General features: G+C 37.6%; 1 protein-coding gene across 3 annotated transcripts in view; it reads right to left on the reverse strand.

The window, feature by feature from the left end:
* Positions 1-17,862, reverse strand: part of PCDH15 (protocadherin related 15) — a 1,707,782-nt gene that overhangs the window by 1,569,278 nt on the left and 120,642 nt on the right. The gene's annotated exons all lie outside the window — the stretch shown is intronic.

The raw sequence follows: 17,862 nt of genomic DNA on the forward strand, positions 1-17,862 counted from the left end.
AAACGCGACAGGAGAAGAGGGGGTAAGCGGGCTGGAACCAGCGGGGTTTGTGAACCGGGGGCAGCACTGGGACACAGAGGACCGGCTGTCAGAGAGACAGGTTTGCAGGGGAGGAGGATGGAAGGAAAGCCGGCCAAGCCTGGAAGTCAGACATCCTCAGTCTTTCCAAAGCAGCAGAGCTCCCAACACTGAGATTTCTAAGCGAAGTAAGAATCTGGCCTCACATACAAAAATCTTCCATAAATCTGGACTGTGATGAAATTTGAAATAGAAAATAGAAAATTTCAAAATTTATTTTAACGCTATGAGAAAGCATACACTTGCCTAGATTGTCCAGTTTTCTGAGCAAATTGTTTAGAAATATGCATATATATTTACACATGGAAACATATAAACTCATTTTTTATAAAAATAAATTCATGAATGCCTTCTGCAAATAAATACATCCTCTATCCATGACCTCTCAAAGTTAGCAAAAGTAAATGAAGTAACCAGAAAAAGAGCAACAGGTTTCACTCAGAATTAAAAATAAATGAGTTTTTCAGGCCCACTTTCCATCCACCTAATGGCAGTTTCTCAACTGAGAAAATTATTTCCTCAACCTATAAATGTGGGTATTTGTTAAGTGTCAGAAGTCAGTTATTAAAGAAGCAGTTTCTCAAAAACAGAAAAAAAAATCATCAGGAATAGATGATGTGTAAATAATTTGGGTCTTGAGAATGAGCTTCGTAAAAAAATGCTAAAATCAATCCTAGAAAGTCGCCAAACAGAATCCAGATGGTTCTGCCTAGTGAATGTGCTCAAGACATCAGACCCCAGAAGGCAATGGAATTTAAATATCTCCATTTCCTTTTAAGCATAATCTAAACTTGGATTGGAATTTTATGCTACAAGGTAATTCCTGAGCAGAGCTTCAGCTTCTGGCTCCTTTCAGGGAAAGGTCAGTATGTTTAAATTGCTTTGTGTACAAGAAACTGAACCGTGAAAAGTACTTTGAGGCATGTTCCCTGCTGTAAAACATAAGGCTGTGGAATTTATCTTCATTTTAAAATGGAAATACATTTTATTTTCCTACTAGAATGTAATCAAATATCTAAACAACGCAAATGAAGCATTTTCCAAAACATGTTCGTTGTTATCCTCTACTACAGCTTTTACCCAGGGGTTAGTCTTTAGTGACAAAATAATAAAATGCCTATTTCTAAAGGTGTTTGGATTTCATTAGAGATTCTATAGACAGAAATCAAGCCAATGGATGTACTAACAGCCTGTGCGGGCTTCACCTGCTCAAATGTAAGCAAAAACCATCTCCAGCTTTGAAGCAAGAGAAAAATCATAATTATCTTTTATTTTCACACACTGTCACCTAATTAACTCTTCAAAAGTGCGGGGAATTGTGCTTTGATTCCTTTCTTGTTATCAACGTTAGCTTTATATTCATCAACTATGATAGTGAATCAAAACAGTTCAGAATTTTAACCTTGATAAATTGGAATCAAATTAATTTTTTAAGTTGTCACCATAGGAATGAAAAAAAAAGGCACAATGAAGGAGAAAACTAAAATGGAGCCATGTGAGGATTACAGTCTAGAGGCAGAAGAAGCGTGGGTTATGCATGACATGACCAGAGGGAAGGGAACGTCTTACAGCCACTTGAAAGAAATAAACATGAAAGCACCTGTATCGAAAATTTGCACTTACCTGGTTTTGCCACATTTAGGTATTCCAATATATATAATTTTTCTTCTAGTGAATTAGCATGCAACAATTTGCTTCATAATTATCTTCCACAGGTCTTTATAACTTAATCATTTAGAAATATATATGTATATACATATATGCTTAAGTACTTATATACGAATACATAACATCACCATTTTTATGTAAGTAGATTAAGACATTTGTCCTGTTTTTTATTTTTATTTTTTTAAAGATTTTTATTTATTTTTTGACAGAGAGAGAGACAGCAAGAGAGGGAACACAAGCAGGGGGAGTGGGAGAGGGAGAAGCAGGCTTCCCGCAGAGCAAGGAGCCCGATGTGGGACTCGATCCTAGGACCCTGGGACCATGACCTGAGCCGAAGGCAGAAGCTTAACGACTGAGCCACCCAGGCGCCTCTGTCCTGTTTTATACCTAACCAGTATAATAGAATCATTTCTGTTATAATCCACATAGATATGCTTTCTTATTTTATATTGATGCTGAATATTAGTCAACATTGCTATATCATATATAATTATTTCCCATTGATGAAATTTAACTTATATCCTAATTTTCCCTCTAAAAATTACAGCTGTGCATTTTATCATCTTCATACAGATTTCTTTGTGAAGTTCGAAGTTTTCAAGGTTTCTGTTTTTACATCTGAGGTGGCCTTTTTACTGCTTAATTTGCAAAATAATATACTTATGAATATTAGTCCTTTGTCATACTGCAACAACTATTTTCCCCCAAGTTGTTAATTTTCATTTGCTCATATTTTAATAATTTTATTCATGCATTGTGGCAATAATGCTATGCTTAGAAAAGCTGATATATAAAATAAAATATGAAAATTATGACATTAATTATATTAAAGTACTTTATTGATGTTTCATGGTTTTATTTTTTCCACTTTTTAAAAACATTAATTTGTTGGGGTGTCTGGCTGGTTCTTTTGGTAGAACATATGACTTCTGATCTTGGGGTCATGAGTTTGAACCCCACATTGAGTAAAATCTTAAAAAAAAACACATTAATTTGTTGATCAGTCTAGAATATATTTTGGTTTAAGACAGCAGGTGAATCCAACTTCTCCCCTTTTCTCCAAATAGTTAAGTGTGTTTGTGTCCACACTATTCATTAACTGACTCATTGTTAGCTTGATATAGGAACAGAATTCTGTATAATTTCTTCATGCTATTTATCTTACACAGGTAATCTGTCTATAATTATGCTGTTTGATTACTAAACCTTAACAGTAGGTCTTCCCCTAGGTCTCACTCACTACTCTTTTTTTTTCCCCTGAAAGTTTCATGACTAAGTTTATATAATCAACTTTCATTTAATTTTAATGAGTACAAAAGTATTGTCGGGGCGCCTGGGTGGCTCAGTTGTTAAGCGTCTGCCTTCGGCTCAGGTCATGATCCCAGGGTCCTGGGATCGAGCCCCACATCGGGCTCCCTGCTCCATGGGAAGCCTGCTTCTCCCTCTCCCACTCCCCCTTCTTGTGTTCCCTCTCTCGCTGTGTCTCTCTCTGTCAAATAAATAAATAAAATCTTAAAAAAAAAAAAAAAGTATTGTCAATTTGCTAGGGCTGCATTTAACATAATTTATTAGGGACCAACATCTTCAAATGAAGAGACTATATTATGTAGAATTTGGTAGGGTCATATAATCTAGGAATATTTTATACTAATCATATATCATTAAACATGGCTGATTAAGTTCACTCTCAGAGAGTTCATATCCATATTAATATTTTTAAAGTTTTTTTTTAATTTATATTGGATTACACTTTGTAAAGTTATTCACTTTAGGTGTCAATGATATTGCCAATGAACTTACTAACTAATTTAAGGACATTTTAATTCTTTACTATATTTTAAGTTATTCAACAGTATATTCATACAGAAAAAAATACATTCTTTTTAAGTTTTTTTTTTTTTAATTTACTGGGTTTTTTACTTTAACTGGAAGAAATCTGATATCAAAGTTAAGACAGAAGATGTGTTCTCTTCCCTTGATTTTACATTTTGTGGGCTGTTTTGTTCTGGGACCAGATAATGATTTGAGAGAGGAGACATTATGTAAACACACATTCATTAATTCAATAAATACATATTGAGCATCTTCCATGGCAGGCACTGTTCTAGATGCTTTGAAAGAGCACATCTTTGCTGCAGCTTGTCACTGCCATGGTGGGTGAAATCAGGTCCTGGCTACGTCCAGGCCTGCACCTGCTCAGCTGAATGTGGCTGAAGAAAAGGACAACTGTTTTCACCCAAATCCAGGATCTCTAATTACCAGATAAGTACTCTGGACTCTCCAGCAGTCACTGGATTGCCCTGCTCCATCTTCTCTCTCCCTTTCCGTTTCTATTGTTCCCATTTCCTCATACTGTGAGCACCTTGGTATTTTTTAGAAAATACACGGTTCATGTGCTGTTGACTTCCACGTGCAAAATTCCAGGCTGGCCCAGCCCCAAATCCAGAACTCTGGAAACCACTGATGACCCAGCGGCTCTGCCTGTATATGGACCAGCTATTTTTTTTTTTTAATTTAATTTAATTTTATTATGTTAGTCACCATACATCATTAGTTTTTGATGTAGTGATCCACGATTCATTGTTTTCCAGCTATTTTAAATGAATGTGCCCCAACCTGAGCTTCTGACGTACCCCTTTCACACGGGTTAACCCATTTCAGCTAAAAGCAACTGCACTTTAACCTTGAGTTTAACAACTCAGGCCAAGCAACTACTCATTGCTTCCCTTCCATTCACACTCCGCACACAGCACATTCTGTTACCTCTCACTTTAAGACAGATCATAATTCAATCATTTCCCAGGACCCCACTGTCATCACAGGGGGAGATGTGCCCATGCTACCAAATACCATCCATGCCTGGCTAAGACGGATCGACCTGCAATTCACATGCAGAAACACAGGCATACCGTACTCACTCCCATGAATATCGGCAGCATCTATATATGCATATGTTAAGGAAATACACCTCTATTTCTGTTTTGCAAAAATATTGAGAGTTTTCATGATTCTTTTGGTATACTAAAAATGTGCCACCTAGAAAATATGGCTTTTTTCTTCCATTGACCTATGAGTACATCCAACCCATACATAGATTCCTTAGTATCAAACTAGAGTAAAACAATCAGCCATGTCTCCTACTCCCTAACTGGATCGTGGCTGCTTGAACATGCATGTGCTGGTGATATGAATAAGACTGTGTGTGTGTGTGTGTGTGTGTGTGTGTGTGTGTGTGTGTGTGTCTGCTAATGATCTTTGGAACATGTTACTATAAGTTCAATGCTGGTTTTGTGAAAAAAAAAATCGGTAGTGTTTCTTCTTTTTCTGTGCATGGGGCATATTAAATAGCAAGTTTTGCTTTCTACACCATCCAGGTTTGCTGCTCTGTAGGGGATGGTTCTTAGATCAACCTCTTTACCTCTTTGCTGGTTTTGACTTTGTTACTCTAACTCAGGTCAGTCTCAGAAGTTGTAATTCCTAAAACTGCACTCAGGGCACAAAGATTCCGCTTGTTCTTACTGACACGGGAGTATCTCTGATTATTCCTACATCCATCCTCCCACCCACGGCTCATGATGTGCTTGCAGCTTCTCATTGCACCCTTTATGAGTCTAAGTAGTTGTTCATTTAATATGATTTTTGAAAAATCTCTTAGATTTGATTACCAGTTCTATATTTTTCTGTTTTATATTAATTATATTTGTATTTATTCTTTTTATTTTTATTCATGTTTATCCTATTTTTCTAGATTTGTTTGGTGGATTCTCTCGTAATTCATTTGGTAGAATGCTAAATCCTCTTAGTTTTCTTTTGTTCTTTGGTTAATAATGTAAGTTTTTAAGACTCATCTTTTATGTTGCTTCAGCTGCATCTCCCAGGTACTGACTGTCATGTTTTCACTGTCTCTGCTTCTGGGATTCAGTGATGACTGTTTAACCCAAGGGATGTTCTGAAAGCATTTTTTGCTTTCTTCAAAGTGGTTCTCTTTTGTGTTTTGTTTTGCAATTTACTTGTATTATTAACTTTGTTAGAATGCAGTATGTTCAGAAAACAGGATCTGTATCAGTGCTACTCAAAATATGGCTCCATAACCCACGTCATGAGCATTACCCGGGAACCTGCTAGAGCTGCACATCTATGGGCTCCACCCTAGGCCTCTAGAACCAGCATTTCTGTGCGTGGGGCCCAGAAATCCATGCTTTCCAAGGTCTCCAGGTCATTCCCCAGCATGCCAACATGTAAGAGGGAATTTCCATTTTCTCTCTACTTTGGATTCCTTTTCCTCTGCTATTTGTTACTGTTTGGTAATTAGTTTGTGGACACACGAAAAGCAGCTGCATTATTGTTATTATTAATTATTATTATTATTTGAATTGAAGAATTTACTCTTGCAAAGGAAGCTTGATGCCCTCCTCCTTGGCTGACCTGTGAGTTGACTTGTAGCTCTGAGAGACAATTTCCCTCAAATTCAGAGTTTCTACCTCAAACTTTGTTTCTCTCATTTGCCTGGGTGCTCATCTTATAGTCAGAGGGTCTTGCTCTGTTCTTGCTTGAACAAGCCCAAACTAAAAATGAGATGAGTTTCAGCTCCGGGGCCTAGGGGTGTGACCCACAACCAATATGGAAGGAGATGGTGGGTCCATGTCCAGGTTCTCTGTCCTCTGGCTACTTCACATTTTCTGAGTGTCCTTGATGGACCTGAATGTTACACACCCACAGTGGTAGCTGAAAGGACTATTCTGTTTCTCTCCATCTCCTTTCCCCTCTCCTTGTACTTCTTGGAGTAACTTTTGAAGTAAACTAACTGTATCAAATAGTTATTGAGTATGTGCTTTGGGAGGCACCCCGTTGAAAGCATGTATCTATTTGTTTATATTCCAAATTAATTATCTTTTTCAGATTTATCTATGGTGCTAATTATGCTTTCTACTTAAAAGAGACATGTTGAGAACTATAAATCAAGTTTTTCTATTATTATGTTTTCTTATTTCTTCTAAAGTTTTTAACTTCAAAAAAAAAAGTTTTTAACTTCAATTTACATTTTATGTATTTTACTATGTTATTTGGAAGGTAGATCTTTAGAATCACAGTTCTGATTTATCTCTTTATGATAAAATGGTTACCAGAACCATGACTCTAATAATGGGCAGAATTCAACATATACAGGAAGAAAAGGAGACTGCACACCTGAAGGAGTGTTTTGACTCAGAGTTTTATAAATACAATAAAGATTTATCGACAAATCACCAAATTTTCTCTATTTAAAGAGAATGTTATTATTGAGAGATGGATAAAATTATCTTGAGAAATGCTTAATCTCAGATGTACTGTTGTTGGAGTTCTCTTATATATAAGTCCTCTGCGATCCCTGTTACAAAGACCTAATCATATAATGTTCCAGTGGAATGTCCTAATTCAGGTGCCTAAAGCAGCAATATGAAAATATGGGTAAGTCCTGATTAATGCAAATAAAGAATACCCCCACTAGCTAGGAGCTGTTTTCTTTCTGTGACTCATCTGTGATGTAGATGAAACACTGTTGATTCAGACTGGTGGAGTTACTGCAATTTGTGTTTCCTGACCATCAACGAGAATGGAATTCTGACCTAATACAGCTGTTTGCATACTCCCTGAAAGAAATAAATCCGAAGTCTCAAGAGATAGCAACATATCTAGGGTAGATCTGGAAACAACGTAACACAGAAAAATCATTTCCCAAAGCATCCACTCTCTTCTCTAACAAAAAGACCACGAAACCACTACAATCTCAGCAATGAGAATGTTGCCTTTAATAAAAGGCTGGACCCATGGACACTGGTGATATAAAGTATCTCATTCAATTATGAAGCATGTGCATGCAGAAAATACAGATTAGAATATCCTGAAACAGAGAGTTTGAGTATATTTCCTAAATTCTTACAAGTAACACAAGTTGAGCTTGTATTCATATAGAACAGTTTTTACAATACAAACTAAACTATATCGCTTCAGGTAAAAATAACCCTGATTGGAGATGGACCTGAAAATGGAGGTTTCATTAAACACAAAAATATTTGATTAATAATTCCATATCCACTGTTCTGTTTCTTCCAGTAGCAGGGAAGAAAAATCAATGTGCTGTTTCTTAAGTAAATTATCAAATATTTTTATTTCATTTCACTTCATTTTTAATTCCAGTGTAGCTAACATATAGTGTTATATTAGTTGCCGGTATACAATACAGTGATTCAACACTTCCATACACCATTCCCGTGTTCATCACAGTAAGTGCCCTCCTTCAAACCCTTCACCCACTTAACCCATCCGCCTGCCCACCTCCCGTCTGGTAACATCTGTTTGTACTGTATAGTTAAGACTCTGTTTGGGGGTTGACTTTTTTTTTTTTTCCTTAAATCCCACATGTGAGTGAAATCATATGGCATTTGTCTTTCTCTGACTGACTTATTTCGCTCAATGTAATACCCTCTAGGTCCATCCATGTTGTCACAAATGGCAAGATTTCATTCTTTTTGATGGCTGAGTAATATTCCATCATGTATATACACAACTTCTTCTTTATCCATTCATCTGTTGATGGACACTTGGGCTGCTTCTGTAACTTGGAATAATGCTGCAATAAACACAGGGGCACATCTATCCCTTCGAATTAGTATTTTTGTATTCTTTGGGTAAATACCAGTAGTGTGATTACTGGATCACATGGTAGTTCTATTTTTAATTCTTTGAGAAACCTCCATACTGTTTTCCACAGTAACTACACCAGCTTGCATTCCTACCAACAGTGCACGAGGGTTCCCCTTTCTCTGCATCCTCACCAACACCTGTTGTTCCTTGCATTTTTTATTTTAGCCATTCTGGCAGTTGTGAGGTGATATGTCATTGTAGTTTTGATTTACATTTCCCTGATGATGAGTGATGTTGAGCAGCTTTTCATGTGTCTGTTGGCCATCCGGATGTCTTCTTTGGAAAAATGTCTGTTCATGTCTTCTGCCCATTTTTAACTGGATTATTTGTGGGGTTTTCTGGTGTTGAGTTATATAAGTTCTTTACATATTTTGGATACTAACCCTTTACCAGATATGTCATCTGCAAATATCTTCTCCCATTCCGTAGGTTGCCTTATAGTTTTACTGATTGTTTGTTGTGCAGAAGGTTTACATTTTGATAAAGTCCCAAGAGTTTATTTTTGCTTTTGTTTCCTTTGCCTCAGGAGACATATCTAGAAAGATGTTCTTATAGCTGATGTCAGAGACCTTACTGCCTGTGCTCTCTTCTGGTATTTTTATCATTTCAGATTTTATGGTTTCTCACATTTAGGTTCTTAATCCATTTTGAATTTACTTTTGTGTATGGTGTAAGGAAATGGTCCAGTGTCATTCTTTTGCATGTGGCTGTCCTATTTTCCCAACACCATTTGTTGAAGAGACTGTCTTTTTCCCATTATATATATTTTTCCTGCTTTGTCAAAGATTAATAGACCATATAATTGTGAGTTTATTTCTGGGTTTTCTGTTCTGTCCCATTGATTTACATATCTATTTTGTGCCAGTACAATACTTTCTTGATTACTACAGCTTTGTAATATAACTGGAAGTCTGGAATTGTGATGCCTCCAGCTTTGTTGTTCCTTTTCAAGATTGCTTTGGCTATTTGGGGTCTTTTGTGGTCAAACATTTATTTATTCATCACTTTTTTCAAGCAGATCAATAATAGTTGACACTTATTAAGTATCCATTACATACAAATCTCTATTCTTATTAATGCCTTATTTTATTTATTTTTTACAATCATAGTATATGTTTAAAAAATATAACAAAAATTGAGGCTTGAGAAAATTGTTTCAAAACCAAATCACTCTGGTGGCCAGTTAGAGCAAAACTAAGCTGTGCACCTCTGTCCAGCTGCATGAAAGACCATACTATTTACTACCGGACAATAATGTCTTCATGTGGGGTTGAGGAATAAAAAGGTGAATTACACCTATTTTCAATGTTCACAAAGCTCAAGTTGAGATGTATGTGTGTGTTTGTGTGTATTAACTTTGACACACAAATAAATAAAAATACAAATAAATAAAAACTGGGTACAAATAAATAAAAACTATAAAAGACATGCAAAGTATTAGGAGCATCCAGATCAAAGAGAAAGGGACAATGTCTCAGGAGGCAGGAGATCTTACCACACTAGTCTACACTACACTGACTGGAAGAGTAATGGCATATGGAGCGGAGAGTAGCATCATACTAATAACAATAATAACACCTTCATAAAACCAAATCCAGATTTTTCGAAACACTAAGCTCTAAAATTGGCTTCAGAGAGAAAAATAAGCTTATTTAGCAATTTTCTGAAGAATGTTTACTTGGCAGACTACCACCATATTAAATTTTTAGATGGGCTTTCCTAAGTCAGCTAAGAGGGATATTCAGAGGCAGGAATCTATTCTTATCCCTGACCTTCTATATTCCAGCATAGCCTAAGTTATCATAAAATTATTAGAATATGTTATTGCAATTCACTTAATTTAAATCACAGTATTTCTTCATACAGTTTAAAACAATGTTAAGTATAAAAAATAATAAGAATAATAAGTGTCCTCCTTTTAAATGGGCTAAGAAATATTGACTCTAGCAATTTGCTGCCTCTAAACTTTGGCTGATAAGACTCAAGTCAGGGACAGAAGCCCCAAAAGATTTTAGAAAGACAGATTTTTTTTTTTTTATTTTAAGTGTATTAATCATAAAGTTTAATACTGTCAACATATTATTGGCCAAAATTAATAGATACTTAAAACTATCTAACAGATGCTGAAAGTTAAAATGATAGTTTAAATTTTTGAAAATTTTGCTATTATTCTTAACCTTAACTGCATTAGGAAATCCTGTTGGTTCTACCTTCCAAATACTCTTTACCCCTGATTTGCTACCCTGGGTGTTCATCTGTCTGTTCAAATGTCACCTTTCCAAAGGGGTCATTTCTGGTCATCTTATTAAAATTAGGAACCCCCTAACATCACTTTCTTTTTTTTTTTTTCTTTTTAAAAGATTTTATTTGAGAGAAAGAGAGAGAGAGAGCATGAGAGGGAGGAGGGGCAGAGGGAGAGGGAGAAGCAGACTGCCCACTGAGCAGGGAGCCCGATGTGGGGCTTGATCCCAGGACCCTGGGATCATGACCTGAGCCGAAGGCAGACACTTAACTGACTGAGCTACCCAGACACCCCCTAACATTATTTTCTAACCTTGTATCTGTTTCTTCATTATAACACTCTTCTTCAGCCGACATTATTTAGTAAAACACTGTAATACTAATAAATAAGTTCCAAAATTATTAAGAGGTCACATTATTGGGAGACTATGTTATTGTGAAAAACATCATTTTAAAATGCATTGTTAAAACTCTATTCTGCATTGTTAAAACTGTATTCTGAAACAAGAAAGTCCCAATCACAACAATTACTTCCTGACGTGCCCACATGTGTCCTGCCCTTACAAGGTTGGAATTCTGGCCAGCCCAGCCCAGCCCAGGAGTGGTTAGACCGACTGCCCGTCAGCTGCCAGCCCCGTGGTGTCTGGACACGAGCCAGCTCAGGTGCACGGATGCAGGGCCCCCTCCCCAGTCATACAGCCGAGGGTTTGCTGGTTTAATCACCGACTGCGATACAGGTTCCATGAGGACAGGAATTTGGTCAGTTCACTCCTTACTACCTAGTGCAGAACAGTGGGGCTCACTTCCTATATGCATCAGCAATCCCAGGATGGATGTGACCGCCCCAGATGCACCAGGGTGTGGGTTGTGTTTCTAGGAAAGCTTCAGAGGGATTGATTCGAGATCTTTTTTTTTTTTTTTTTTTTTTTTTAAGATTTTATTTATTTATTTGACAGAGAGAGACACAGCGAGAGAGGGAACACAAGCAGGGGGAGTGGGAGAGGGAGAAGCAGGCTTCCCGCAGAGCAGGGAGCCCGATGCAGAGCTCGATCCCAGGACCCTGGGACCATAACCTGGGCCGAAGGCAGACGCTTAACGACCGAGCCACCCAGGCGCCCCTGATTTCCCGATCTTTCACACGTTGCACCACCCAAATAATGCTCCCAGGCTTCAGTGTGGTGGATGAGGGTGGAACAGCGGAGCTCACTGCAGTCACGGACAAACTATGAAATAGCAGCAGTGACGCATGAGACAGACGCCCATCAAATGAGTCATTCTGATGACTCAGCGTCTCACTTCATAACACAGCCACTCCCAAAACAGGAGCAGTTCAGCATCTTCTGAAAATGGTATATTTGGTAGAAGTCGATACTATTCCAAGAACACTGTCTCATGACCTAGGAAGTTAAAATGAAATGGGGGAATGCTCCCAACTTTGCCCTGCGTAGAAAATACAATAGAGCCACGGATAGAGTTGTGTTCCCATCATTGCATACTTAGAAGATCCTAGTTTCAAAAGGGCAATAAAGAGACATACAGAAAAAGAAATTTCAGGTTGACTAATGTTATTTGGTCCAAAAAGGTTTAAACATGAAGAAAATCAATCCAACCTTCTTTTGATCTGCTTAATGCTTACTTATTGCAGTTTTAAACTCTGTATGATTTTCCTTCTAAGCTATCTTGTATTCCAAATATAATTAAAGAGAATTCCAATTGTACTTACTCAAGGCAATAAATATTCTATAAAGTGCCCCCTGATTATCTTTTTCCTCAGTTACTTAGCTGCTTAACCCTCCTTGCCTTTATAAACTGAGAAAAATTGATTCAATTCTGTGTTCCCGACTTTTATGATATTTTTAGCTCTATAATACAATCCTTATTCAGCAAAAAACATGTAAACTGCCAAGTTATGTTGCATTTTAATATATTTAAATGTGAAACAACAAATTAATTATTTATGTATACCTGTACATCCTTGACTGTGTGATGAAGAACCCATATTCAGCTAAAATCGATGCCCCTTCCTTTCTCTCCACAGACCTGAACATTAGAATACAATTGTACTCATTGTTAGGTACAGATCTCTCTCACTGGAGAGAGGAGAGAAGTGTGGGACTGCAGCAGAGGGATGAGACAGAGGTGGAGCCTTGGACATATGACGTGACTTCTCTTTAACACAGCTCCTTGCACTGGGTTTGAAAAAACATGTTTAAATGAATGAGGCCTCAGATTAGGAATTCCTCATATCAGTGAGGTCATATGATACATGTCTTTCTCTGATTGACTTGTTTCGCTCAGCATAACACCCTCCAGTAAAAAAATTAAAAAAAAAAAAAAAGAATGAGGCCAAACCCAAACATCACGTGTGCACAGACAAAAGTATGAGATTAAGGACAAGGACTGGAGAATCAAGTCAGAAGACTGCTCAGCAGAGACTAGACTGATCAAGGGCAGCTCTGCCTCAGTGCTTCGGGGGATGTGGTCTGGCAAGGATGAAAGGGTCCATTCTCTTTACACCAGTCCCAAAGTCATCAGCACTCTGGAGCTCTGTGGATTATGGATTTGGGGAGCACGGTGGAAACACCATGCCTGACACAAACACCTGTGATTTCACAAGAGATGACATTCGCCTGGCATCTTGCAGTGTTCTGGAAGTGGCTTTTTCTGCCTCCGTCAATGACTAGAATGCAATGTTTATGAAAGAAAGGGCTGTGCTTATTGTGCTAATGCTCTACTTGGGTGCCTAAAACAATGCCTGAGACAAGGTAGGTCTCCCATAAATGCAGGTGGGATGGAAGAATGAAGTGCCAGCCTCAACAGGGGAGGAAGAACACGGAACATATTACATGGGGACTTTTCCTGGCTCGATGGGTACCATGTACTATGGGGGCAAGAAAGAATCTCTTCGCTGACTTCCAGAAATAAATAAGAGAAAGAGAATCATGTTGAGGCATAAATATCTTCCTTTAGTCAAACTGAGGCTTGGAGTCCATGTAATTTGTGCATGAAGATGAATTTATATCATTGTTTATATATACACTCGTGAGTTTGGGTTCATTTAGATTTCATACATAAGAGAAGTAAAGCATAAAGGTGAGTCAACAAAGAACATGATAATAATGACACCAGGCTGTAAGTTAGGATGACTTCTCATTTGCTCTTCATGTGTATTTTTCTAAATGTATAGTAAAGATAGCTATAAAAGGGTCTTTAACACTCAGAAAAGGCCTATATTTAAAATAATATGAGGGTGCCTGGGTGGCACATTTAAGCATCTGACTCTTGATTTTGGCTCAGGTCATGATCTCAGGGTTGTAGGACTAAGGCCTTTATTGGGTTCTGTGCTCAGTGGGGAGTCTCCTTGGGATTCTCTCTCTCTCCCTCCACCCCTCCCCACTGTGCTTTCTCTCTCTAAAATAAATAAATCTTTAAAAAAATAAAAATAATAAAATGAAATGAAATAAGATAATATGGATGATGACTTCCACCCTTAGTAATAACTATGTAAGCCTCTTCTGGACAGCTACCTCCCAAAACATACCTATAACAGTTGGACACACTGTTTTTGTGTTTATTATTTTATTAAGATGATAATTCTCCCCACATTGATCTAGAGATTCAGTGCATTCCCAGTACAAATCACAGCAGGTCTTTTTGAACAAAATGACAACATTTTTTTCCAAAATTTAAAAGGAAAGGCAAATAAACTAGAAGAGCCAAAACCATTTTATAAAGAAAAACTCCAGCATACTCACACTACCTGGTCTTAAGATTTCCTGTAAAGCTGCAGCAACTAAAAGTGAGCCTTGTTTGCCTAAGGATAGACGTACAGTTCAAAATAATAGAGCCAAGACCTAGACCCTCACTTACAAGTCACCTGCCTTTTGACAAAGATGTCTGGATAAATCAATGGGATAAAGATACTGTTTACACTAAACAGTACTGGGGAAGCTGGATTTCTGTTTGGAAAAAGAATAAACCTTTACTTTAACTTCATACCACATTAAAATACTAATGTTTTACTAAACTACTCAAGGAAAATAGGGAGAAACTTAGTGACATTGGGTCAGGCAAAGATTTCTTAAACAGAAAAAAGTATAATTCATAAAAGAAAAACAGTAATAAAATGGATTTCATCAAATTTAAAAAAAAGGTCAGCCACAGATTGGGAAAAAATACCGATAAAACCTATATCTGACAATGAAGTTGAATATGTAAAATACATATTTTCAAAATATCTTACAAATCAGAAATAATAAAGCATCACAGTAAAATAATGGGAAGATATTTAAAACACACTTCACAAAGAAGACATATGAGTGGACAAGGAGTACATGGAAAAATACAACTTCAAACAATGAGACATCACTACAGACGTACACCAGAATGGCTGAAGTTAAAGACTGACATTATCAAGTGTCAGCAAGAAATGGAACAACTTTAACTCCTATGTTGCTGGTAAGAATGCAAAATGGCACAACCACTCTCACACACACTTGGCTAGTTTCTCAAAATTTTAAACACATGTTTGCCACATGACCCAGCAATTCCATTATGAGATATTTGCTCAATATATATCCACAAATATTCATAGCAGTACTTTCCATAATAGTTAAAAAACTGGAAATAACTCAAACATGCATGAACTGGTGCAAGGATAAATTACAGACTATCTCTACTACCCACACTCAGTAATGTAAGGGAACAAAATACTAATCTCCACTGTGATATGGATAAAGCTTAAAAACATAATACAGAGTGAAGAAAATCAAATATAAAAGACTGCATGTGTATTATCCCATCTGTTTGATATTATAGAAGAGGAATTAGAAATTATTCTTCAAGTTTGACAAAAATAATTGGAGTTTAAAAGTTTCATAAATGATCATTAATATTATTTGTCTCAAAGTCGATAATTTTATCTCTAAAAATGTCCTGGGAATTGAGGGTCTGGAGCCAAGCTGGACTGCCTAGGTCGGTCTGTCTAGCTGGTCTGTATAAACAAGGTGAATTAGGGTGCTGGCTCTCCTTGGGGGTCTGGAGCCTCAGTGACCACGGTCGTCACATAGCATTACGTGCCTCCAGGACCACTCCCCAGTAAAAACCCTGGAGTCTGGAGCCCAGGCGAGTGTGGCTGGCAGACAACACAGTACACACATCAGAATTCACTGAGAGACTGTGTCCTGTGCAACCCCACTGTGAGAGAAAGCTCGTTCTTGGTTTCCTTAGGACATCGCTCCACATGCTTACTCCCTTTGCTGATTTTGCTGTGTATCTCTCCACTGTAATAAGCCAAAACCATGAGTACAATGCCTTCTGAGTCCTGTGAATCATTTTATCAAATCACCAAATTTTGGGATGATCCCAAAGACCCTTCCACAGTAGTTTTTAACATAACAGAAATATGACGGGAGCAAAGAGAAAAGAATACAGTGACTATTGTACAATTAGTGAAAGAGTAATCAACCAAACATATCTATTTATAGCATTCTGCATATTGAATATATATGATAATATATATCAGAAATGCTTAAAATCATAGATGTAAAGATACAAAACATCTTTCTCTAAATTTCTGTATTATAAATAATGCAGGCCATTTTATGAAAACATAAAAAATTAAAATTTTCTGGAGCAATGAGTATATTAAAAACACCATTCAGAAGCCGCATCTGTATATATTCATATATTTCCCTTATACTGAGAAAATACCAAGGTGAGGGCCTGAATCCTCCAATGCCCATCAGCTAATATAAAGCTCCAGCTGTAAAACATGTGTAAGATGTCTTAGGGTCCCTGTCTTGGTCTATTTCAGGTCCCCAGAAAGAGGTAATGACAACTAGTTCCCTTCCTTTGATCCAAGGACACCAGTAAGATGAACGGCCCTAGGCTTCTGTGTGTTTGCCATCTCCCTGGATCTGACATTCATAGTAGCTTATGCTTCATGCTGAGGATCTCCCCACTGCTGATTTCCATTTTAAGCAGTTTCACTACGTATCTAGAACCAATATTTTACTGGGCAAAAATTCTATCACCTAAAACCTCAACATTTTCCCTAAATGTCTTTCCTTCGTGCTTGACTTAATGGGGCATAAATTTTTCTTCTCCTCAAAGAACTAAAGCTCTTTCTCCAGGTCTGGTTTTCTGAGGCCACATCAAGTATGAAGACGTGAGCACAATTTTCTCTCTCTTGCCTGCAGTCATTTCAGCCACTCATATTTTAGTCATCAGCCCAAATCCTGCCTACATTTGTGGTCATGTTCCTTGATCAAATATTTTGATATTTATGGGTCCTCATTGTGGACTCCATGACATTTTGGTGCATTCACCCACAGAGCAGTGAACAGAGCAGTGAAACACCTCAAAGCCTTTTTCTGTATTGCCTCCTTCGGGGACACAATTCCACAACCACACCAGAGCTCTGTGTTCACCAGATGCTTTCCACTCATCCACATGTAGCCTCATGCTTCCTACCAGCTGCTGGTATCCTGACACTCTGCCTGTCCACCAGTCAAGGGCAGGACAGCTCAGAGGACACCTGACCTTCCCTCCACACTTGCTTCTGTCACAGCATCTCCCCGAGACACATGCAGTTAACACTCCACAACCAGAACTCACAACACTCTTGCCAGGTTGTCCTTTGTTGAATGTTCCGTGGTGATAAATGGGTTACATCAGCTGTCATATTTACCACATTTGAGTGCTGCTATGAAATTTGATGCCACCAAAATGTGTAGCATTTAATTTCAGGTGCCTCCTTATTGATTTTCCTATGTATCATCAACAACATACATTTGGGCACTAAAAGCACATATGTATGCAGGGTCCATTTCCAGAGCTTTATATATATATATATATATATATATATATATATATATATATATATATGTATAGTTAATGTGAAGGTAAAGAGAATTTCTGAGTAGATCACTGCCAATTCATGTTTAGATAATAAATGCATAATAATTTTCCCCAAGCCACAAGTATCCCACCCACCATTCTTCAGCTGAAAGAATAATTTTGATTTTTATTTTCATAATTCAAAATGTGAGGGGCGCCTGGGTGGCTCAGACGGTTCAGCATCTGCCTTCGGCTCAGGTCATGATCCTAGGGTCCTGGGATCAAGTCCCTCATCAGGCTCCCTGCTCAGCAGGAAGCCTGCTTCTCCCTCTCCCTCTGCTGCTCCCCGTG

This window comes from Halichoerus grypus, chromosome 7 (genome assembly GCF_964656455.1).
Source record: "Halichoerus grypus chromosome 7, mHalGry1.hap1.1, whole genome shotgun sequence".
Taxonomy (NCBI): Eukaryota; Metazoa; Chordata; class Mammalia; order Carnivora; family Phocidae; genus Halichoerus; species Halichoerus grypus.